This window comes from Dama dama, chromosome 25 (genome assembly GCF_033118175.1).
Source record: "Dama dama isolate Ldn47 chromosome 25, ASM3311817v1, whole genome shotgun sequence".
Lineage (NCBI taxonomy): Eukaryota > Metazoa > Chordata > Mammalia > Artiodactyla > Cervidae > Dama > Dama dama.
The window spans coordinates 59,097,303-59,123,434 of NC_083705.1; the positions used below are offsets into that span (position 1 = coordinate 59,097,303).

A 26,132-nucleotide genomic window follows, 5' to 3' on the forward strand; every position below is an offset into this window, starting at 1 on the left:
AAAAATCATACTGAAATATGGATCAGTTAGAAAACACAGCTGCATTTATAAATGGTTTCCTAATTACAGTATGCAATAATTGGTGCACACAAATAATGAATAGTCACCTGAATATAGTTTGCAAAACCTAAGACAGGATTTTTATGAGGTAAATTTACAAAATAATAATAATAATAATAACATAACCTCTGTGCACATCTTCTCATTTAATTGCTATGTGTTTAATTTGATATTCTATAAAATTAACCCATGACCAAGTCATGTTGTAAGCAACTGTAATTTGGCTCTACCACATTTTGTATTTAATACCACTTTTACAAATCTATGTGTATTTTACAAAATTTCATATACTGCTGCTGTTTCTCAAATGTTGATGGTGATTCTCTGGTTCACCATCAGCCACTCCATCATTCCTTAAAACAACAACTACTATAACATCTAGATTTTACTGTGCCCTTTTTTACTTAGGGTCTTGTCTGTGAATCAAAAATAGTGATTAGTCCCTTCTGAAATTTGATTCCATACTTTAGTTAAAACTCAGAGCCAAGGAACAACTCCAATATCAAGGATTTCTGTTCTACAACAGACTTTGTAGGTTTTTATTGTGTTTTATGTGCAAAATGTTTTTAATGCGTGGTGTGATGTGTTTAAACAGGGGTCTGTGACCCATCTTAAATCATGTTATTTAATCCCTGAGTAATTTTGTATAATTACAGTATCAGGTACCAGGCAGAGGGCTGCAATGTAGATTATTATATGGCTGAGTGTTTTTTATAATCTGATGAGGTAGGTATTAATACCCCCATTTCTTCAGAGTAAGACTTAGTAAACAACTCAACCTAAATCAGGTGGGCAGTCACTTAGGTTTTCTGGCTATAATTTTAGAATTTTCTTTAAAATGTTAACAGGCTTTTTTGACATCTGTTCTTTTTAACTTCCCATTGTTGTGATTTCTGTTTTACCTCAGAGAAATAAATTCTTTTGGTCACATTTGTTTTGAGATTTAAATCCAGGCATATTTATGGGGATATAAAAATGTTTTAGAATCTCTTTTGGCATAACAGCACTTGTTTTAAACTAGAATATACTACAACATAATGTCAACTATTTCAACATTATTGCAGAAATGGTGTATCCAGATTGTTTTGGTAAGAAGGTAAAATAAAGTTTGGACTGATTTTAGTGTGAGTGCAGGTTTTATTTATTAAGCCTATGTTGCAAGGACAAGAAAAACCATTGTAGAAAGCTGAAGACATATCTACTAACAAATGGCCATTTATTCTGATTTAATGTAACTTTTGGGCACCTGCTATGATATCAAGACAAAACATAAGATTTTTAAGTTTTGCAGCTCCATGTCAAACTGATGCTTAGCACAGTTAGCTTTTTTTTTTTTTTTCTGGCCTTGATTGGGGAAATTATCTTGGTTTTTCATTTATCCCATTGATTTTAAAAGTTGGATGCAGAGAAGAGTACTTTATAAATAAATAAATAACAAATACTTTATAAATAAAGTACTTTATAAACAAGTACTTTATAAATAAATAAATAACAAACTTTATTTAATAAAAATGTAGTACATTATGTAAAATCACAATTCAAAGAAATTCAATGAATTTCCTTAATTTCAGAAGTTTTAAAAATCATAAGGTGTCAAGAAATATGACATTTGTATCTCTTCATCATAAGTAAACTTTATTATTTTCATTTTTACCCTCTTCAAAATAAGAAATTCTGTCCTTTCCTTGTGCTTAAATCAACTTCTTAAATTTAAAAACACTAAAAATGGAAATCTTTATCACTGTGAAAGCAGTCAATTTTTTGAATATGTTTTCACTGTTATTTTCCACTATTAAAATGATGAAGCTAGTCCAATATGGGCCCAAGGGTCCCGGGATACTGAATGCAGATGATGTCTAAAGGTCACTTAGCAGAACTCATAATCATATCCATAACCATATCAGAGATAGTTTTTTGAATAGAAAAGTATCTGGTGCACACCTGTGTATCATTCAGGCTTCACTTGTGGCTCAGATGGTAAAGAATAGCTTTATCTGCAATGCAGGAGCCCGGGGTTTCAGTCCTTGGGTGGGACATAGCCCTAGAGGAGGGCATGGCAATCCACTCCAGTTTTCTTGCATGGAGAATTCCATGGACAGAGGAGCCTGGCGGGCTACAGTCCACGGGGTCCCAAAGAGACAGGACTGAGTGACTAACACTCACATTCACTTTATGTATCATGGCTTGGACTGACAGTCTGATTCTGAAAATATTAGTTTAGATCGTGCAAAGCAGAATTTGAAATGCAAGATTCAACACCCATCAACAAAGGTTGTTATATGTTGCTTGCATGCATGCTAAGTCGCTTTAGTTTCTTTGGACTCTTTGGGATCCTATGGACTATAGTCTGCCAGGCGCCTCTATCCAGGGGATTCTCCGGGTAAGAATACTGGAGTGGGTTGCCATGCCCTCCCTAGGGGATCTTCCCAACCCAGGGATCAAATCAGCAACCAGCGTCTCTTATATCTCCTGCATTGGCAGGCAGGTTCCTTATGACGAGCAACACCTGGGAAGGATGTTGCTTGTCAATTATGGTCAATTATATTTACTTGCTTTTTTCAATCATATGTTGAAGACGACTTTTTTGAGATATTTATATTGAGTAAAATTCCTAAATGATGTATAATGCTCAATATTTCAATCATTTATCATACATTTTCAATTAAATAACACAGTAAAAAAATCTTTAGCTGAGAGTCCAGGGGTCTAAGCTTTGCTGACAGCTCTTGTTTTTGACCTCTGTTAGCTGAATGATCTTGAGTAATTAATGTACTCTTTCTAGGCCTTAGGATCATTATTTAATAATTAGAAGTACGAGTGGGTTTGTGGTTCCAAAGACCCAGTTCTTGAATTGAGGCTTCTCTAATACAGTTTCGTTGGTTCGGGTTACAGTGACAAGCATGATGATTGAGTTTATTGTAATGATGATATAATTATTTCATTTAGAGTTCTGATTTATTTAGGTATTAACATTAAATTGTAATTTCTTAAAAAGAATATCTCGATCAAGTTCAGGTTTTGGACTCAGAATTCTGTTCAAAACAACAAAAATGTAGAAATATAGTTGGAGACAGAAATATTTCTATTTAGACAGGGTTTTAGATGGCACAGATTGACAGCATTTTATTAATTATAATAATGCTATCATTATTTTCATTCTGTAAGAAAATGTATTTTTTAAAGCTTCCTACTATCTAGAAGGACTTTTTTTTATATTTGGGATTTGTGATAAAAGAGTTCTTCAAAATATGTAGACAAAACATATATGCCAAAATGTTTATAATTGTTAAATCTGGATGATGTATACAATGTAATTGTCCCCCAATATTCCTTTGTATAGCTTTATTGCTGTGAATTGGTACAAACAGGAGCTAAATTTATTATGTAACTTGCAGTTAGAGCTTTCACTGAGACAGTTCTAGTATATGGAATCTATCCTATCTATGTACCTGCCTGCGATGCTGTTCTTAGTCACTCAGTCTTGTTTGACTCTTTGTGACCCCATGGACTGTAGTCTGCCAGGTTCCTCTGTCCGTGGGATTCTCCAGGAAAAAATATTGGAGTGGGTGGCCATGTCCTCCTCCAAGGGATCTCCCCCACCCATGGATCAAACCCGTGTGTCTCCTCCTGCATTGGTGGGTGGGTTCTTTACCACGAATGCCACCTGGGAAGCCCATATCCTTGACTAAATCTGTAACTTTCGTTTCCTCAACTTCCTCAATCTTCTTAACTAATCTTTCAGATATCAGATTTAGATGACAATTATTTATTGAGAGTTTAAACAGTGCCTCTAAATAAGCATGATTTGTATATTTTTGAAATATGTAGATATGTCTCTGAGGAGTTAGGAGTTATTATTTTTATGTAGATAGGATCTCATTTTTGCCATCAAAGCACCTGTAAATCTTTATCCCTAAACTCTCTCTCAGCCAGCAAGAAAAGCATACATCACACACTCACACCATGGTCAGGCACTCCACTTTTAGGACAGACATAATGCAGTGATATATGCTTAAATGTGGAATCTGGGCTCAGAGAAACCTGAGACCTGGGGTCAAATCTCAGTTCTGGCACTTTTGAGATATTAAGATATAGAAAATTACACCTAAATGTTTATCATCTACAAAAACAAATGAGAAAACAACAAAGGTGGTTTTGAGTAGTTAATAATACAATCCCTGACACATATAAATATCTCAATAAAGATATCTCTATTTAACATTTTTTTGTCATCATTTGGGGCTCAAATGGTGAAGAGTCTGTCTGTAACGTAGAAGACCAGGGTTTGATCCCTGGGTTAGGAAGATCCTCTGGAGAAGGGAAAGACTACCCACTCCAGTACTTTTGCCTGGAGAATCCCATGCACAGAGGAGCCAGGCAGGCTACAGTCAATGGGGTTGCAAAGAGTTGGATCTGACTGAGCAACTAATACTTTCACTTTCATTACCCAAAGGTAGAGTGCATATGTCATAAACTTGTTTACAGATTTTCAAAACAAGTGTAAATAAAATATTCAGAAAGTCTTCTAATTTGATTGTTATTTATTTATTTATTTTACATAAAAGAAGAAAACCTAAAAGGTAAAAATAAGAAAACCATAATGGATCCTAGTCTCACTGTTTGATTAACTGTGTAAACCTTTCTATAATTCCTCTCTCTCAATTTTGTTTTTCTATGTCATTAAACTTTTGCAAAATAGTTTCCTATTCTTAAAGTAGTATGTAATAGATCTTTCTATTCTAAACAAGCAGCATGAAATAGCAATAATCATTTGGAAATCACAAAGTAGTTAACAGAACTCTTAATAGATTCCACATCCTCAGCCTTCACAGGGAAGAGCCTCCAGAGATAGAAGACAGCATGGATTTAACATAGCTTTACAGATGTTAAAATGGATTCAAGTAGAAAAGAGTATAATTACAGACCATTATTAGTGTTTTGCTTTGGAACTTACCACATTGTAAATTGCCTCTGAACTTGTAAATTAAATTCAAAGATTGCTGCCTATTTAGCAACTGTTCAGGCTATTGGTTTAAAATAGAAGAACATTATCAAAAACTTGAGAGTCATTTATAAAGTTAGTAATATATAAGTCTAGTCAATAACCATTTGTGAACACCTATGCATGAAGCATTCTTCTAAATAATACAGAAAATTAATTTATCCACTATTTTCATCGTGTAAAGAATTTCCATATATACTGACTCAGTTGATTCTTACACAAAATTTGAATACAAAATCATGTTGAGACATTTCTCTCGTTGGCAACTAACTAATTTTACATTTTAAGCTAACTGCCTTGTTAACTTCATTATCTTAAAAATCTAACAAATTGAAGCCCTACTTGGATACTACAATTATTTTGTTTCTTTTTTTTTTCTTTGCTATTAGCAATCATGGTAGTGTTGTATTTTTCCCTTCTCATATTCAAATATATATTTAAAATATTTGAATAATGTTTTCTCTAATATATATATATTTCCACTTTATTTAAGACTAATTAACACAATAAATTCTCCTTTCAAGAATTCCATATTCTCTATTTTTTCCTTAACACATGTTCAACTAATAACATGTGTACATCATTATATCCAGATATTAATTTCATAAGACCCAGATCTAAGGAGACTTTAAATGTAAGCAAGGATGATGGGAGGATATATTTGGAATATTTTTAAATATCTTCATATTCTTACTTATAAATGATTTTAACTACATTGTTGAGGTATAATTGACATTAAAAACTACATCTGCTTAGACTATAAAATTTTATATAATTAGAAATAAATACATACGTTAAAATTATCAACATAAAGCAGTTGACATTACTAGTATCTGGAAAAGTTCCTCTGTCCATTTGGTAATCCCCTTTTTATAACCATCTCTGCCTTTCCATCTCTTTATCTGGCACTGTATTATAGATTACTTTGTATAATCTAGAATGTTTGTAAACAGAATGACATAATATGTTCTGTTTTTGTCTAACTTCTTTCATTAAGAATTTTTATCTTTATATTTATCCATATAGAAGCATTTACCGCCAGTCTAATCTTTTTTTATTGCCAAGTAGTATTCCATATATACCCTGGTTTTATTTTACCATTCATCTTTTGAAAGGTATTTGATTTGTCTCCAGATTTTAGCTAAAGCAAATGAAGTGGATAGGAACATCATATAGAGTCTTTGTATAGGACTATATTTTATTTTCTCTAGAGTGAATGCAAAGGGGTGGAAAGGCTATATTATATGGTAAATATATATTTAGTCTTGCAAAGTGATTGTGCAATTTTACATTCTCACCGTTAGTATTTGAGAATTCAGGGTCATCCTTGTCTACACTTGGTATGATTGATCTTTTGGTTTTAGCTACTTTAATAGAGGTTAAATAATATTTAGTGGTTTTACTTTTTATTTCTCTTAGGACTAATGTTGTTGAGCATATTTTCAGGTGCTTATTTGCTTCCATATATTTTCTTGGTGAAATTTTTGTTTAAATGTTTTCCCAACTTTGTTTAGCCTGTTCCCTTATCGAGTTTGAGATTTCTATACATATTCAGAATATAAATTACAAGAAAAATGATTTACAAATAATTAATCTTTTTGTCATTTGTCTTTATCATATATTTAATATAGATAATTTGATAAATAGGTAGGTATGGATATAGATTATATGATTTTAATGTCATATCTCATATATCTTTGTATTATCCAAGATCACGAACTTTTTAACCTTACGTTTTATTCTAAAAGGCTTAGGGTATTTCTTCTGTTTAGGTCTGTAGTCCACTCTGGGTTGATTTTGGTATATGGTACAAGGTGTAGGAAAAGACTCTTGAGAGTCCCTAGGACTGCAGGAAGATCCAACCAGTCCATCCTAAAGGAGATAAGTCCTGGGTGTTCATTGGAAGGACTGATGCTGAAACTGAAACTCCAGTACTTTAGCCACCTCATGTGAAGAGTTGACTCATTGGAAAAGACCCTGATGCTGGGAAAGATTGAAGGCAGGAGGAGAAGGGGACGACAGAGGATGAGATGGTTGGATGGCATCACCAACTCAATGGACATGGGTTTGGGTGGACTCTGGGAGTTGGTGATGGACAGGGAGGCCTGGCATGCTGCGGTTCATGGGGTCGCAGAGTCAGACACAACTGAGCGACTGAATTGAACTGAACTGAGCAAGGTGTAGACCCAATTTTTTTTCTAATATCATTGTTGCCAGGGCTATGTGCATATGTGCTCAGTCATCTTGCAGGATTAGCCTTTTTCTATTAATTTCTTGGCCCCTTTGTTGTTGTTGATTGGCCACTCTAGTTGTTCTTTCTCACTTTTATGTGAATTTTAATTTTAATTCATAAGTTTCGATGAAAAAGTTTACTGGGATTTCAATTGGAATGATTATAATTCTATGAATGAATTTGTGGAGAATAAACATCTTAAAAGTATCACATCTTCTGACCCGTGAACAGAATATTTCTTTCATTCATTTTATTTGGGTCTACTTTAATTACCCTTGTCTTTGTTTCATAGTTTTGTTATGCAGATATTTCATATATTTTGTCAGCTTACCTTAAGTGCTTCATAAATTTTTGCTTTGTCATAACTGATAATGTTTTAATTTAACTTTCTTATTCTTTGTTGATAGTATACAGACAAATTGATTTTCTTTGTATCTGCTTTTATAAATTGCAATCTTACTGAACTAAGTATATTTGCTTTTTATAGTTTCAATCAGATTTCCTATATAGATGATTATTTTATCTGTGAAGAAATACCTTATACTTCTTCCTTTCCAATTTGCTTGCACTTTTTTTCTTTTCCTCATTTCATTTTCCTGACAAGAACCTCCTGTACAATAATGAAGGAATTGATGAGAATAGATATCCCTGTGTATTTCCTTATCTTAAGGTAAAAAGAAAACATTTGTCTTTCTGCATTAAGTATGATGATTGTTCATCTTTTGTAGATGTTCTTTGCTAGTTTGATTAAGCAATACTTACATGCCGTTTTTTTTTTTTTTTTTCTTTTCATAATGAAGTGCTACAGTACTAAGCAATCCACAGGCAGGTGGTTGAATCTGCAGATGTAAACTTGTGCGTTCAAAAAGCTGGGTGATAAAAATGTAAGCATATTTTTGACTGTGTGGAGGATTAGCACCCTAACACTTATATTTTCAAGGGTCAGCAGTATATCCTATTTAGCAAGATGACATATCAAAAGGGGAAAAAAAATGGACTTGTGATGGTTAGGCAATGGGCCCAGAACTGCTGAAATTACTCAAAGCATAAACAATCTCAAAATAATTTTGGGTGCATATTCTAAACTAACAGAATGTAACTTTAATGGTGGTTTGAGAAAAGCAAATAACTATAATTTAAAGTTAATGAGAGACTGATTTTGTTTCTTTATTTTTCAACATATCATAGGTGCACTTGTAACATAGTTATATTTATTTCAAATATGTAGGTTTGACTTAAACTCTGTTCAAGAACCCATTGCCTGAGGATTTAAGTTCATAAAGTAATGAAACATATAGATCATTTATGACAGTAAGAAAAATCATCAAATTTAGTCCTCAAATTGCCTTTTTCTCCTAGTCCCAGTCTGCATGCAAAGGGCACCAATACAGCTTTCTTTATTAAAAAGAAAAAGAAATATGACAGATGAAACACCCTTTCATGTATTTTAATAAAATCATTTTAGAATTGCTTTGTTTGTTTGACTATTTAGTCTTAAGGACAGAAAAGCTTTTGCCTTTATATTTGGCAAAACAAACTTAAAGAAGAGTTTAAATGTTTACTGTTATAAAGCTAGTATATTTTTATTTTTCCATTTATATTCTAGGACCCATTCATTTTTAAAAATAGAAATCTATTGATGCTTAAGAAGTCACTGCTATGATTATAATTTTAATTTTTGTAATGTATTTATAGACATTAAATTAAGATATTGAAAAATGTTTTTTTGTTTTAACTTGAAACAAACAAATAAGCTACATTTTTTATTTATTCTCAATCAGCATTATCTGGAAATCAGAACAACTCTTTCTGTTATCATGCAGCATTTTAATCTTGCAGACTACCTAATGTCTCTAGGCCTTATATCAAAATTTGTAAATTAATGGGATTGTCAAGTGATTTCTAAAGTAATAAGAATGGACTTTTTGGCCCTTTATCAATTTTCACTGAATTTTGAGCACTCAGTAACCCCTAGGGGGGACCAACACACCTAAAGTTCAATTTTTATATTTTTTATGTTATTCAGTTTTAAAATTCATCAGTTGCTATATAATTTTGGTTTAAAATTTTTGTGTATAGGTGAGATTTTATACATAAAAGAGTTTTCAACACATCCCTGCAGTGCTCATAGATGAACGGGATTCACTATCATGACCACCAAAACCAGTATCCCACCTGAGCATAAACGTAGATCACTTGTTACACTTGATACACAAATCTCTTGCTCTGTATATTGAACCATCATTTCATGTGAGTCACAATGTTTTAACATCCATAGTTTTTCTACTCTTTTTCCTTCTCTGAGTATGTTTTTATCACATTTGTCTAATCAGGATAATGTCTCAAGAAAGCTTTTGACTGCTAGTACTATTTTATTCTCTACCTGTTAAGAGAAATGAGGTGAATTTTGATAGCCTTTGCTTTGTTAGATTCCAGGTAAACTGTGTGTAATAGAAAATAAGGCAACTAATTCCCAGACCATATGAAATGATCAAATTCACTTTATTAAATTGAGTAAACCTAAAGAATCAAGTAGAACATCATTAAAACATAATTTCACAAATAATATTAATAACCCATACATATATGAACTGAAGGCATATAAATGACATGCAGGCATATCAAGAAAGATCTAGTAGTAACAAATATGTTAGTGTTAGTACCTCAGCCATGTCCTACTCTTTGCAACTCCCTCAGGCTCCTCTGTGCCTGGAATTCTCCAGGCAAGAATATTGGAGTGAGTTGCCATTTCCTTTTCCAGGGTATCTTCCAAACCCTGGGTTTGAACCTGAGTCTCCTGCATTATAGGCAGATTTTTTGCCATCTGAATCACTAAGGAAACTAATAGCTAAGTGCATTACTGGGTTTAATAAGATAGATGGTCATAAATCTCAGAAAAATAGTTTATTTTTGTTACCAACCAGATGGTTTAGACGATAATAAATTCCCATGTTAGGAATTTCAGCTTTTCTCATCCCAGAAGTAGATATATCAAATCACTTTTGAATTGAACATTAAAAGAATAGGGGATATTTGATTTTGAGAAGGTATTTTAATTTGTTACCAATATCTTATAGCCTAGAGTCATCAATTCCGTTTTTGTTAGAGTTTTTCAGTTCAGTTCAGTCACTCAGTCATGTCTGACTCTTTGTGACCCCATGAACTGCAGCACACCAGGCCTCCCTGTCCATCACCAACTCCCAGAGTCCACCCAAACCTATTCCATTGAGTTGGTGATGCCATCCAACCATCTCATCCTCTGTCGTCCCCTTCTCCTCCTGCCTTCAATCTTTCCCAGCATTAGGGTCTTTTCAAATGAGTCAGCTCTTCGCATCAGGTGGCCAAAGTATTGGAGTTTCAGCTTCAGCATCAGTCTTTCCAATGAACACCCAGGACTTATCTCCTTTAGGATGGACTGGTTGGACCTCCTTGCAGTCCAAGGGACTCTCAAGAGTCTTCTCCAACACCACAGTTCAAAAGCATCAATTCTTCGGTGCTCAGCTTTCTTTATAGTCCAACTCTCACATCCATACATGACCACTGGAAAAATCATAGCCTTGACTAGACGGACCTTTGTCGGCAAAGTAATGTCTCTGCTTTTTAATATGTTGTCTAGGTTGGTCATAACTTTCCTTCCAAGGAGTAAGCGTCTTTTAATTTCATGGCTGCATTCACCATCTGCAGTGATTTTGGAGCCCAGAAAAATAAAGTCTGACATTGTTTCCACTGTTTTCAACACCTTAGTAAATGATGAAGATCAGGTGCCCTGATTCCCAGTATAATTGATATATCTGTGTCCCACACTGATCCACAAAGAACTTTCTATTATGCACATATAATTATTAGAATATAAATAAATATAAGGTACTATTTCTAATGAAAGGAACATTATGCAACATAGATCATTAAGAACTATCATTCATGATAAATTTAGGGAAAAAAAAAACTTGCCAGTTCTATTTCATTTTCCTAAAAGATATTAGGGGTATGACTAATATACTAAAGAGAAAAAAAAAAAAAATATATATATATATATATATGTTAATTACTGCAATTCATGGAAACTAACCAAGCTGTGGCCTTCTTCATGGCTGAGTACTGCAAATAATACACCTTAATGTTCTAAATTCTTTTTTTTTTTTTAAATATGGAACGCTTCACGAATTTGCGTGTCATCCTTGCGCAGGGGCCATGCTAATCTTCTCTGTATCGTTCCAATTTTAGTATATGTGCTGCCGAAGTGAGCACAATGTTCTAAATTCTATAGAAAATAAATAATGGGAGTAACACTGTAGTCAATTATTAATTTATAATGCTTCTCTCCAAACAGAATCTGGGATACTATATGAAGAAAAGACAAAATTTATACCAACTGGGCCTCTTGCCCAGAAATGCAACCATACAAAAATATACATAGTGAAGAGAGGAAAAAGCTCATCCAAAGAGAAAACAGTTGGAAATAAAATAAGAAAAAACAAAAACTTTTACTGAATTAAAAATGAAAGTGGTTAATTATAACTTAGTAAGTCAGTTTTGTATATTATTGATAAGAAACAAGATAAAGTTACAGAAATAGAAAAAAAAATTATTGTGTTGATAGAGGATAATACTTAAAAAAATATTTGACCAAAATACAGAACTTTTTTTAATGGTACTGAAAAGTATCTAAATAGAGCAAATATTAGTGACTTCCGAGCTTCGTTTTGTAGCTGAAATAACCTCTGGTCTTAAATAGAAGAGTTTGGGAAGTAGATTTTTTTCAATGTGCCATTCATAATCAGCATGTATCTTTGGTTAGGGTTTTCGGGTTTGGTGGTTATTGAGAATATTCAATAAAACAGAACAATAAATTGCCTAGATGAGGTTTATGTGAGGTTCACAATGCAATCGTAAGAACCACATGTGATTCTAAATTCTGGTCTAACATTTTAATCAACAATCTGATTTTATATGCTTATAAATAAAATGTCAGTGTCTTAGTAGCCTTGTTAATACATCCCAGGTTTATTCTTTACCATACTCCCATTCCACTGACATTCTCATATGACAAAAAAATAATAATTTAAAAAGACCTTAACATTTGGGAATAAAAAGAATATTGATCTACTATCAATTTATCAGTCTAGTTAGGAACTTACATGAAAATGAACTGACCTAATGAGCAGAACATAGTGAAGGACAGGGGCGCCTGGCATGCTGCTGTTCGTGGGGTTGTAAAGAGTCAGACACAGCTTAGAGCCTGAGCAAAAGCAAAGCTTCCTTAAGCAAGTATATGTCTTACATGAAAAACTGTAACTACACAGCTAGTGAGGAAGACAGGTGGCCATTCTTCTGTCAAAAAGAGCATTTTGAAAGCATTCAAAACCATGAATTCACCACTGGCCACTTTTCTTCTACTTTGAAAAAAAATTTTTTTTTCCTAGTCAAAAGAAATGTTCTTGGTTGAGGAGAGAGGTGATGTGACATCATGATAACAGGAGACAGGGTTTGTAAAAAGATGAATTTAAGAGGTCAACAAGAAATGACCAAAAGGTAGAAGGAAAATGATACAAAACACACATTTTGATATTGAGACAAATTCAGAATATTTCCAATAAGAAAATTAGATCACTACCATCAAACATTGCAGAAAGCCATGGCATGTCTTGATACACTCTACCTTTACCATAAAGAAATCAGTTTGATGGTCTTAGAAAAGAAATGCCAACTGAATTGTAAGGACATTTAGTTAGCCTACAATGAGCTGAGGAATAAAGCTGGGGATGAAATGCAAAGAATGATGTCTGTGGCCAAGAAGGGAAAAATTGAAAGGAAAATAGGACTCAGAATATTTTGTATTTGCTTTGCTACTTTTGATGAGAGAGATCTGAATATGTTGAAACATATTCAGAGGAACATATTGAGAGGAAGAGGCTAGTAGAGTAGAAATTTAACTTATAGAAAAAATGTTTTTTAGATTTCTGAGATGTGAATAAAAATGGCTTGTAATCTAGTGGAATAACCAATTATAAAAAGAATATAGGATGGAGGAAACAAAGATTAGATAGACATGAATTTTTATGAGCTGAGTGAGGATTGATTTTTGTACCATGACTTTTATTGTCTTAATGAGGTAGGAGCTTAGTCACATGCTGGTCATGTATGAACACAAGGTGGATTAAGACATTGTGGAAAGTAAAAGAATGCTGACATATGCCCTGAGAGTATTGGTCAGAAATCTTTCTAGGGGAAGAGAAGATTTCAGCACTGTTTTGAAATCCAAGATGTTATGAAAAAACATAACTGCAAACAGATCCTCTATGAGTCTGAGTGGTTTTTATAAATTATCTATACCTATAAATTATTAGTATCTTTCTATAAGCTTAGATGTAGAAGACATGTATATAGAATATTGACAACATTGAGGGTCATGAAAGGGAGAGGGAGGACATATATGTTGATTATATCACTAAAAGTGGGCTTGGATCTCACCAGTTATGAGATTTGAATGGGATGAAAAAGGTGAAAATGGGAGGATCTGGTATGAATGGAGAAAGGAATTGGGTCAAGAGATTAGAAATTAGAAAATAAATGAGTGAGAGAACAGTTGCCTGGGAAGTATTGGAGTGGGCGAGACCTTGCCAGCTGCTTATGTTTAGCTGGTGAGTTAAACAGAATAGTTTCATCCTCTTAGAGGTTAGTGAAAAAAGTGTGTTTATGTGTGTGTGTATGGAGAAGTGTGGTGGAGATAGTGCAGTTAAAATCAGGAGAATGACTGAGAGTGGGCATCAGAGAACATTAAAGAGTGTGATCAGTGTGGGAGAGAAGATAGAGACATCACGTGATAAAGTGCCAGGTTGACCAAGTAGGTAGTAAATTTATATGGAACAGTTTCAGTGGGTTCTGAGGGCAGGAGTCAGAGTAGTTAGACAGTAAATGTGGCATTACATATATAAAAGTAAAATACTCTTTGAGGTGATGAGACAGATGGTGGTGGCTAGAGATGGTGCAAAAGGAAGAAAATACTTATTTTTTTTTTTTTTGAAAATACTTATTTTATGTGTTTATTTTTTGACACGGAGAGTCTCATGCTCCAGAGAAACCATCAAATTGCTAGTGATGAGGAAGTTTGATTATTCAGAAGAGAGATAGTATAACCCTGTGGACTAGCAGCCTGCCGGATTCCCTGTCCGTGGGATTCTCCAGGCAAGAATACCAGAGTGGGTAGTTGTTCCCTTCTCCAGGGGATCTGCCTAACCCAGGGATCGAACCCAGGTCTCCCACATTGCAGACGAATTTTTTTTTACCATCAGAGTCAACAGGGAAGCTCATAAGCAATTTAACAAGTTAGTAAATAATGGGAACCAGAAGCACCTCCAGGGAGAAGAGGCATTTAAAGAAGGTACATATTCCAAGGAGGTCTCAAATGGAAAAAACAAAACAAAACACTGTTTTACTATACTTGAAATATTTTATGATTTCTTCATAAAATATATTCACAAATAGAATATCATCCACTACCTTACTTTTGGAACTTCAAACATTTTCAAATATTTGCATTATTTATATTGTACTTTTTAATTTGGTATGTGGATAACTTGTCTCTCCACTAGCATTATAATTTTATTGAGGAATCATTTCAGAATGAATTAATAATTTTGTAGTATTCAAAGCATATGTGACAGTACCTTTACATATTAGATGTTTTAGAGATACAATTTTTAGATTAATTTAGTATCAAAAATAAATATTAAACATGCATATATACTTGGCAAATTTAACTTTCTGTGCATTGAATATGAAAATTGAATGAGTGGTTTAAAAAATAAAAATAGAGATATGCTAATTTTGATTTCTTATTGAAACAACTGCCTTAGGACTAGCATCTAACTTAGTGTAAATTATGTAATGTTTCTAGTTTTTCATTACCATCTGTAGAAGTAGAATCTACTGAAAAAATTATAAAATAGGTGAAAAAATTAAGTATAGATAGGGATGTAAGTTTCTATTAATTAAACTTACTGAATACATCTCAACATGTATTCTTAATACAATTTTAAAAAGTTTAACCAACTCTGTAACTATAGTTCAATAAAACTCATATAAAATATGTCTCCTCTACTGACACCACCATAATACTTTATATATATTCAGTAGCTTCAATATACTTTTAGCTTATGGTAGTAAATAATTCTCCCACTTACAACAACTTATGATTTGTTATAGTTATTTAAGGAGCTATAAATAGTTATATGTCTGATATTTATTTCTTAGTTTTCTAAGAGTCTAATTTAAATAATAAGAAAAAAATCTAATGTTTTGAAAGAAGTTATAGTAGAAGATCTATTTTAGAGTTCTATTTTTTTCTGCTTTTAAACAGAATTTTACTTAAAATAATTGCTTCACTGTTGAAAAATCTTCCATCAACTATATCAAGGAAGAAATGTTCTAGTTGCAATGTATCTATGACATCAGTCACATCAATATAGAAGTGATTTATTTTAACTAACACTATATTCATGAAGTTAACATATTGTTCATTTGCTTTTAATTATAATAATCAGTCAAGATTACTATACAGCTAAAGCTTTGATTGTGAAATATAATTTGATTCTTATTCCTAACAGTGACAGCTAATTCCAATTGCTGTTTTACACACTTTCACCTAAAATAGTTCTTTTAATGGTTTGAATAAATCTAAAGATATTTTTTCAAGTATCAGATTTTTGCTTTCCAAAGGCCAGTGTGTTTGTGTATATGTGTAAGTGGCTCTTGCACTTTTTCTTCACATTTGCTGTCTTGTCTTTTTAAAAAGAAATTTCAGACTCAAATGGTTTTTTTATTTAAGATATGTAACATACATAAATAAGGATTTATTGCACTTGTTCAAATCCAAAAGATCTCAGTGCCTTTATTTTTTCTCCTATCACTTCCTTACAAGTGTGTCCTGTCATATCACTGACCTTCCCTCGGTAGGACCATGGATAGATCCCATAGCCTTCCATTTATTTACAGTTAGAATATTTCTCTAAGGTAATGGCTACTTACTTTCAGATCTCTCCAAGTCCCCTCCACTCTAGTGTAAAACTTTCCATTTCACACCTAATTTCCACTTCACAAACACTCTTGCCCTAGTGAGCAAATGCCTTTCAGGGTGGCTCAGGCTCTGCCATCTGCAGGAGGCATCCATTTTGCTCATAGAAACTTCACTCCTTCTTTATTCACCATATGCTTGTTGTCCATACCACTGCTTCTCTGCCCTTGACATCACAGGCAATCCCAGTGAACCCCTGCTGCTTCTGTAATTCTCCATGAGAGGAGTAAGCACTTAACCCCAAGTTTCTATCTGCTCATCATTCTTTATGGAAAACCCATGCCAAGCCCTACCAAACATCTTGTGTACTCCACTCGTAGGTACTAGAGTGAAACTATGAGTTTCTACAGCTCAGGACACGATGTGTGTGTGTGTGTGTGTCTTTGGGTAGAGTATGGTGGTGGTGGTCATCACAGTGTTGATATTAACAAGCTACTGCTGATAGTATCTAAATCATCTCTTTTACTTACTAGTTTCCTGACACAGAAATCTGTGATCAACATAGGTTGATAACATATGTATCTACTTACTTATCAAATATTTATTGTCTAACATGTTCCAGACATTTTTCCTAGGTGTGGGAATACAATACAGAACAGAACAAAGTCAGCATTGTTCCTTAGTGGAAACTGCTTTCTAGTTGTGGAAAACAGTATGTCAGATGAGGTGAGAGAAGCTGCGAAGGAAAAATTACATAAAGTAAGGGGGTAGACAGTGAATTATAGGGTACGTACTATAATAGTGGTGGTGATGGTGGTGGTTTAGTCGCTCAGTTGTGTCTGACTCTTGTGACCCCAATTACTGTAGCCCACCAGGCTCCTCTGTCCATGGGATTTCCCAGGCAAGAATACTGGCGTGGGTTGCCATTTCCTTCTCCAGGGGATCTTCCTAACCTAGGAATCAAACCCATGTCTCCAGCATTACAGGCAGTATTCTGCATCACAGGTGGATTCTTTTCCTGACTGAGCCACCATGGAAGGCCACATGTTATAATAGTACTTACAGGGAATATTTCACAAATGAGATGACATTTGAACAAGAACCTGAAGAAGATGAGAAAATAGAAAATGTTGTGCTACTGCAATAGAAGAGGATTTCTTCTGAGCATACAGAGGACTTCTTGCAAGGGCTTTAATTTTCTTTTTTAAATATTTATTTATTTAGGCTGTGACAACCCCAGTCTTGCCGCCTGTGAACTTTCAGTTGCTGCATGTGGGCCCTAGTTTCCTGAGCAGGGATGGAACCTGGGCCCTCTGTATCAGGAGCAGAGTCTTAGCCTCTGGACCACCAGGGAAGTTCCCAAAGCTCTTTACTCTCCATGGGATCTCCCAGGCAATACTGGAGTATTCTTTACTTTCCATGTTAATTGACTATAAGTGCATTGTGGGGCTGAAGACAGGGAGCGAGGAGGACAGTAGGAGCGAACACAGTCAGAGCAAGGACATAGATGCATGTATGTTTATATATTGGGCTTCACTGGTAGCTTAGATGGTAAAGAATCTGCCTGCAATTCAAGAGACCAGGGTTCTATCCCTGGGTCAGTAAGATCCCCTGGAGAAGGAAATAGCTACCCACTCTAGTATTCTCATCTAGACAATCTTATGGACAGAAGAGCCTGAGAGCTACAATCCACGGGTCGCAAATTAGAGTGAATGTTTGTGACACAACAGAATATTCAAAAACATTTGTGAATTTCTCAGTCAATGCTTTAAAATAATTTTGAAACAAACTCTTGCAAATTAGAAAAGATAAAATGACAATGGGAAATTTTTGGCAAGGTTTTATATCATAATTTGAAGCATTCATCAAACCAATAAAAAGAGAAACACTTTTTGTTTTTTAATTAAAAATAATGCATTTCATTATGTCAGCAAAGTTTTAACCAAAAGACATGTGAATAGAATATATGTAGCAGAAAATAGCAAATCAATATTAATGATGGCTTATCCAGCACAAATTGATTTTGTAATAAATAAAAGCTTGAAATTAAGAGGGAAAAGGAAATCCAGAATTCTGCCTAACTAAAATCCAAGTTTAGTAGCATAAACTCATGTAACTATTAACAATACACTTAGGTTATAAATTTGAGTTGAGACCCCAAAATATAAAAATAATATGAGTATTCAGATATAAGGGTCCCCTCCCATCAGGAATTCAAATATTCTGAATAAAATAGCACTCATAGTTCCTTCAACTAGGAGTAATATAACCTGCTCCACTACAAAATAACCCTAGGCTTTTCTATTATCATGAAAAATATGAGCCTGTTAAATACCTGTGGTTGTTTGATGATTAAATACTTGACCTATATTTCTTAAAACAAGAGTGAGGCAACTATCTGCCAAGGTAATTTTATATATTCACAATTAGAACTAGGTTTTAAAGAATCTGAAAGTCAGAAGGGCCTGGTTAAAAGACACCTCAATTTATCTTCTGTGACAGTGGAACTTCTGCAATTTCAAAAAAAAAAAAAACAAAGCAGATACAGAAAAGGTACACTGTTGTATAAAGGCTTAATATAAAAGGAGTTGAAAATCCTTCCCTGGAAAAAAATGATTTTTATCATTCAAATAAAAGTTTGGTAAAGTCCGTAATTTTCTCATCCAGAAATCACAAGGAAGATTTCTTACATTATGTGATATATAGCTTTCACTCAATGGCCATCAAAGGAGGAGCCTGGAGGGCTACAGTCCATGGAGTCACAAAAGAGTCAGACATGACTTAGCGGCTAAAACAACCAACAGCAACGACTTAGGTAGTCAGAATAAATCTCGGGGAAATACTATTAATGTAAGAGCTGTTTTGGCAAATGTGGGAAGCTTAAGTGATATTTCACTTAATTTGCATAGTATATCTAGTTGTGAGATAAAAAAAAATTAAACACGGTAATAAATGGCTATAAGGAAATCAAATGGCTGAAAGAGGTGTCAGAAAATTGTAAATTCTAGTTACTTTCAAGTTCCTCCATTAAAGGAATAAGCATGGAATTCAAGTCATTTGTTTCTCGAATCATTCTCCTAATTATATAGTTGGCAGGCACTATATTGGGGGAAAAAAAAAATCTCCATAATTCTTGGAAACCAAAATAGGTAGGTTAAATCTCAGTTCTAGGAAGTATAATATTTTGTACTCTTTCCTGTTTTATGAACTTGTTTCTTTTCCTTACATTTGTCCTGCTACTTTATGCTCCTGCCAAATGAGGACACAGAGATCTATATTTCTAGTTTGCTAAGTCTTATTTGCTTAGTGACCCCATTACTTAGGAGTTTTTTACTAGAGAGTCATACTTCCTGGATGAAAATCCATGTATAGCTTATGCAAGTTTTATAAAATTTTGTGTTTCTGTTTTCTTACATACAATGAGTATAATCATCAAACTTATAGCACAGAGATATTGTAAGGATTAAAGTTCACTTGGATGTTGTTAGGGTATTTGTTATTTAGTAATTTCATCTTGTAATGTGTAATTAGAATTTCTGTCTAAACCAAGAGTTCACTGATCTTCTCTTCAGCAAATTCAGCTGACCTTGAGAGTCTTTATCCTTTCTATTGTCCTATTAGCATCTATATGGTCTAGATGTGTGGTATCAAACCCTATTGAACACATCTCCTGAGCTTCATGAACCTCTCATCCTCTCTGCCCTGGCTTAAGGCCAGAGCTGGTCCTTCTGAAGTCAAGGGATCTGGGGCAGGACTGAGCATTGGCAAATATCAGAGGGGCATTCCAGAAATCGAGAACATTGTAAATGAAAGTATTAATACAACTGAACTGAAGTTGGCGTGCACTGAGAAAAATAAATATTTCAACTTGATTTTAGTTTGAGCTCCATATACAGGAGAAGTGTGGAAAAGATGCTACTAGGTATGTTGGGGCAAGACTATTGATGTTTGTTGTTCTTTTGGCATCTTTAAATGTTATGGATAATCATTTAAGAACCTACATTTGGAAAGATACATTACTAATGGAAAGAAGGGAAGTAATAGGGACATATTTCAATATGTCATAATGTACAAGGAATCATAGTTGAAATCTATCCTGAGTTCTGATTATTTATCCTCAGGTTCCTACTTTTATTTATGCAAACTCATTTAGACAGACTGTCATTGATTTTGGAGTCAACAGCAATTTTTAAAGACTGGATGTATATTTCATCCCTAAAACATACTGTGAAGATGCACTTCTAGATCATTAATCAACATCTGTTTATCGTATGTGCTTTCATTTACTAACATAAGCATGTTTGTTAGAGTTGACTCAGTAATCAAATGGATTCAATAGCTGTATGTAATATAGTTAACCCTCTATCTGGTAGGTTCTGTGTCTGCAAATCCAACCAACCACAGATCAAAAATATTAAAAATAAAATCCCAGAATTTTTTAAGAAGCAAAGCAAATTTGCCACATGCCAGCAATCATTTATATGGCAATTACACTGTTTATAGCTATTTCATAATATTTATATTGTATTAACTATTTTAAATAATCTAGAGATAATTTAATGTATAAAGTATTTAGGGCTTGACAGGTGGTACAGTGGTAAAGAATCTGCCTGCCAATGCATGATTTGCAAGAGATATAGATTTGATCCCTGGGTTGGGAAGATCCCTTGGAGGAGAAAATGACAAACCATCCAATATTCTTGCCTGGAAAATTTCACAGATAGAGCCTGGCAGGATATACTCCATGGAGTCACAAAGAGTCAAACACAACTGAGCATGCACACATAAGGCATAATATTTACAGCATATCATGCAAAGGATTTGTATATATTATATGCAAATACTGCACCATTTTATACAAGTTCCTTGAGCATCTTCAGACTGTAGTATCTGCAGGAGGCCCTGGAATCTCCTGCTAAGGCTACTGATGAATGACTGTGTGTACACTAAACTAGAAAATTGAGAGCTAATGGAAAAAAGTTAAAATATGAACGTAGCAACAGTAATGTTGAAATTTATCTTAGCAAAATAAAGACCTGAAAATAGGAGACTAATATTTGTTAAAGGAAAAGTAGAGATTACTGCATTTGGGCAAAATGTCCTTTCTCTAGTCTTTGCTATAAAAACATCACAAGAAAACCAAAAGAATTTAACTAGTTTTATGCCAGAGCAACAACAACAACAACAAAGTTGGTTTATAATCAAGAAGGATCTAATTGAAGACAATGGAAATATCTGAGTGTATAAAATTGTATAGAGCTTCAGATCAAAAAGTGCAAATACATTCATTAATTAATAAAATAGAGGTTTCTAGACTATTTGGGCTCATGACTATATAGATATTTCAGTAATTTTTTTACAGTTGCCCTAGGCCCAAAACCTAATAGTTATTTTCATTTAAAAAAATGTCTAAATCTCCTAAGACTAGTAGATTGTTGGATTTCTTACAGATGTCCCAGTGTTTCTCTTGAAATTTAAAATACCCTGGGGTGCTTCCCTCTGTGAGTTTACTGTTGTGTTTCAGAAAACCTCAGCACACAGTTTGCAGGCATATGTTCTCCTAGAAGCATGTAGAACCAAATTAATGGGATAGCCTCCTTCTTTGACGTTCTGTCCCTGAAATTTTGCTTCATGCTATGGTCCTCTAGTAGTTTCTATAATGACTCCAGGTGCTTCTGAAATCAAGTTCAAAATTTTACCCCATTTTATTGGATTAACTCTAACTTACCTGAATGTATTTCCAATGTTTATGTTTAAATAACTTCCTGTGAGTTAGTGCCTTGATTTTCCCTGAAGCACTATAATTATTTTATTCTCTTAACTTTTCCTGTTTCATGATGTGCAGTCTTCCTTAGTCAAATTATTACAAATCTAATGTCACGTTCTACCTGATCTCTTACTTGCTTAACCTATTCTATTATTTGCTTTATAACAGAAAAAAGTTCATTAATATACAGTATTTTATATAGTACATTCATTAATGACCTTTCATTAATATATATTTTTGTCCTATAATACTTGTTTAAAATTATTGTTTTATGCAGATATTTTACATTTTGTGCATCAAAGGATACATGTTGTCTTCTGTACATATAGAATACTAAATAAATACTGAAAAAAAGCCATAAACTTCTATATTATGTATGTAGTACCCTGTATGCATATGCTTACCTCTTTTGAATTCACTAATGTTAAAAACATTGAATGATATCCACTGGAAAGAATAGCGTATTGACGTCTTAATGCCTATAACTGTGACTGTGAACTTGTTTAAAAATAGGAAGACTTCCTCTGGCAGTCCAGTGTTTAAAGCTTCATCCCTTAAGTTCAGGAAGCAAGGGTTTGATCCCTAGTCAGAGAACTAAGATCCTACATGCTTCACAGTTTGGTCAAAAATAAACCAGTAAATAAAAAATAAATGTAGGATCTTTGCAGATATGATCAAAATGAGATGAGGTCATTAGTGCATGCACACATGTGCTCAGTTGTATCCTGCTTTTTGCGACCCTATGGACTATGGCCTGCCAGGCCTGTCTGTCCATGGAATTTTTCAGGCAAGAATACTGGAGTGGGTTGCCAGTTCCTACTCCAGGGGAATCTTCCTGACCCAGGGATCGAACCCGCATCTCCTGTGTCCCCTGCATTGCAGGCAGAATCTTTACCACTGAGCCACCTTGGGACCCTGAGGTCAGTAGAGTAGGCCCTAATCCAATGTGAGTGGTGCCTTTAAAAGAAGAGAAAGATGCCATGTAAAGACAGAGACACACAGGAGAAGATGGTCATGTGTCAAGGGTCATGTGTCCTTGGGTATTGTGTCTACAAACCAAGAAGAACCAAGAATGCTAGAGAATATCAGCAGCAAGATGAGGTGGGGAAGGAGTCTCACCCCCAGGCTTCAGATGGTATATGACTCTATCGCCACCTTGACTGAAGACTTCTAGCCTCCAGAGCTGAGACAGTACATTTCTGTTTTATCACCACTTGTGGTATTCTGTTACCGCAGCCCTGAAAAGCTAATACTAAGCTAATACCATTAGGATAGAGGCAAACAATAATAGTAAATACACTTCACTTTAAATAATGAGATAGTTTAATAAAGCCTTTGTAAAGACACATGATTTCTTTTTGGAGAAGGAAATGACAAGCCACGTCAATATTCTTGCCTGGAGAATCCCATGGACAGAGGAGCCTGGTGGGCTACAGTCCATGGAGTCACAAAGAGTTGAACATGACTGAAGTGATGCAGCATGCATGCATGCAAAGAGATATGATGATATCTTATTGATAGAAAGTATCACAATAATAATCAATTGCATCTGGATAGAACTTAGTTTACAAACAACTTTCAATTACAGTATTTCCTAAGATACTGAATATTACATGACATGTCACGTAGAGCGAGTATTATAATATCTTTTTGCTATGTGAGCAGAGTCCTAGGAAATTTCACAATCCTGTCACTGATACCTGTATTCAAGCCACATATTCTTTCTGCAATTCATATTTGGTAAGCCAAAGAGCCAGCAATTATATCTGATTGCTGAGCTGAAGCTTGATGTTCAATCTACTATGCCTCAAAATCTGATATTTTCAAAGGATAGATTCCCTCTCTTTGATTCTTATCATTAACTGAAAACAGGACAACAGGTGATGTGTTTACACACCTACATTCAAGAAAGCCTGCATGTCTAAAGAAAATTTCTGATTTAATGAAATGTTTGGCAGCATGTTTACAAAAATATTTGTTCCTTTAAAACTTATAAATAAGTTATGGTTCTAGAAATCTGATGCTGCTTTTCTAGTCTTGCATTTAGATATTCTCTTTGTACATTTATCCTACATGTAATACATTTTGCTCTCTAAACCATGATACAGCTTTCTGGCTTTAATGGTTGCCAGAATGAAATGTCATGCCAACATTTCAGGACTCAGCAATAGCAAATAGCAAGATTGGATAGATGCCCTAGGACAGAGTCGTGATCATTGCCACTGTGAGTAGTATTTGTGCAAAGTAACTTTCTGCTTCTTCCAACTCTAAATTTATGAGTCTGGTAATTTACATGTCAAGGGTATTTGGGAAGATCGAAGATTTGTATAACCCTTAAAAATTGCACCACTGGAAAATCTGTCATTTTATATTTAGAAAGATAATTATTTCCCTTGATGGTAATTTAACTTATTATCTAGGAAATTTTATCCACTAGCTGCAAATTATAGGCCTAAAGAGACTATACCATGCAGGAGAAGTGAAGAAGGAGGCGGTGCAGCTTGTGCCTTATCAATTTTACTTCCCGAGGTTAAGCCATGCTACCCCCAGAACAACCCTACTCAACTAAAACACCCAAAACAATGGTGATGCAAAGCACTTTTATGACTCTATATAATTCATATGGCAACATTTCAGATGACTATAAAAGTGCTGCATTTCAGAAGAATTTTGTCATATAGTACCTGTGAATTGAGTAAACAAGTAACTGTGCTTTGTGAAAAAATATGGGATTCAAACTACCTATATTTACATTCTGATCAAGTGCTCAGTATATTATCCAACTGGAAATATTCTTATAGCAATACTGTCTTCAAATTCTATTTAGTATGAATTGACTTATGTAAAAAGAAAAACACTGAATTCATGTTTATTGCTATATTTCTATTTCTGCATGTGGAAAACTCTAAGTTCAGTTGAAATTATTTTTCTACAGGTTAAAATAATTGATTTAATTTTACCAGGACTACAAATTTAATATTCATTGAGAGGCAGAGTAGTACAACTTCTGAGGACAGAGATTTAGTATTCTTGCTTCAATAACCCCATGGACAATATGAAAAGGCAAAAAGATGTGACACCAGATGAGCCTCCCAGATCAGCAGATCCAATATACTACTAAGGAAGAGTGGAGAGATAGCTATAGAAAGAATGAACAGGCTGGGTAAAAACAGAAGCAATGCTTAATTGTGGATGTGTCTGGTGGTGAAAGTGAAGTCTGATGTTATAAAGAACAATATTGCATAGGAAGCTAGAATGTTAGGCCCCTGAGTCAAGGTAAATTGGACCTGGTCATATATGGATGTGAGAGTTGGACCATAAAGAAAGCTGAGCCTTGCAGAATTGATGCTTTTGAAATGTGGTGTTGGAGATGACTCTTGAAAGTCCCTTGGATGCAAGGAGATCAAACCAGTCTATCCTAAAGGAAATCAGTCCTGAAGATTCACTGGAAGGACTGATGCTGAAGCTGAAGCTCCAATCCTTTAGCCACCTAAAGCAAAGAACTGATTCACTGGAAAAGGCCCTGATGCTGGGAAAGATTGAAGACAGGAAGAGAAGGGGACAATAGAGGATGAATTGGTTAGATGGCATCACTGACTCAATGGACATGAGTTTGAGCAGGTTCCAGAGTTGGTGATGGACAGGGAAGCCTGGCGTGCTACAGTCCATGTGGTCACAAAGAATTGGACATGACTGAGCAACTGAACTGACTGAAGCAGGAGATGGCAAGAGTGAACATCGACATTTTAGGAATCAGTGAACCAAAGTGGACAGGAATGGGTGAATTTAATTTGGATGACCATTTTATCTACCACTAAGTAGAAGAATTCCTTGGAAGAAATGGAGTAGCCCTCACAGTAAACAAAAAAGTCTGAAATGCAGTACTTGGGTGCAATCACTAAAAGGACAGAATGATCTCACTTTGTGTCCAAGGCAAATCATTCAGTATAAGATTACCTGTATTTAATTTCTGGAAGTCCCCACATATAAGCAGTGTGATATTGTATGGTATCTCTATACCTCTGTACCTCTGTCGTTTGTTTGTAAAATAGGGTTA

At 34.4% G+C, this 26,132-nt stretch overlaps 1 protein-coding gene and 1 non-coding gene across 5 annotated transcripts in view; one reads left to right on the forward strand and one right to left on the reverse strand.

Moving 5' to 3' along the window:
* Positions 1-26,132, forward strand: part of CDH18 (cadherin 18) — a 1,208,767-nt gene that overhangs the window by 364,266 nt on the left and 818,369 nt on the right. The gene's annotated exons all lie outside the window — the stretch shown is intronic.
* LOC133046908 (U6 spliceosomal RNA) lies at positions 11,437-11,543 on the reverse strand. The gene has a single exon (XR_009690603.1). It is a non-coding gene; the product is annotated as a U6 spliceosomal RNA (small nuclear RNA).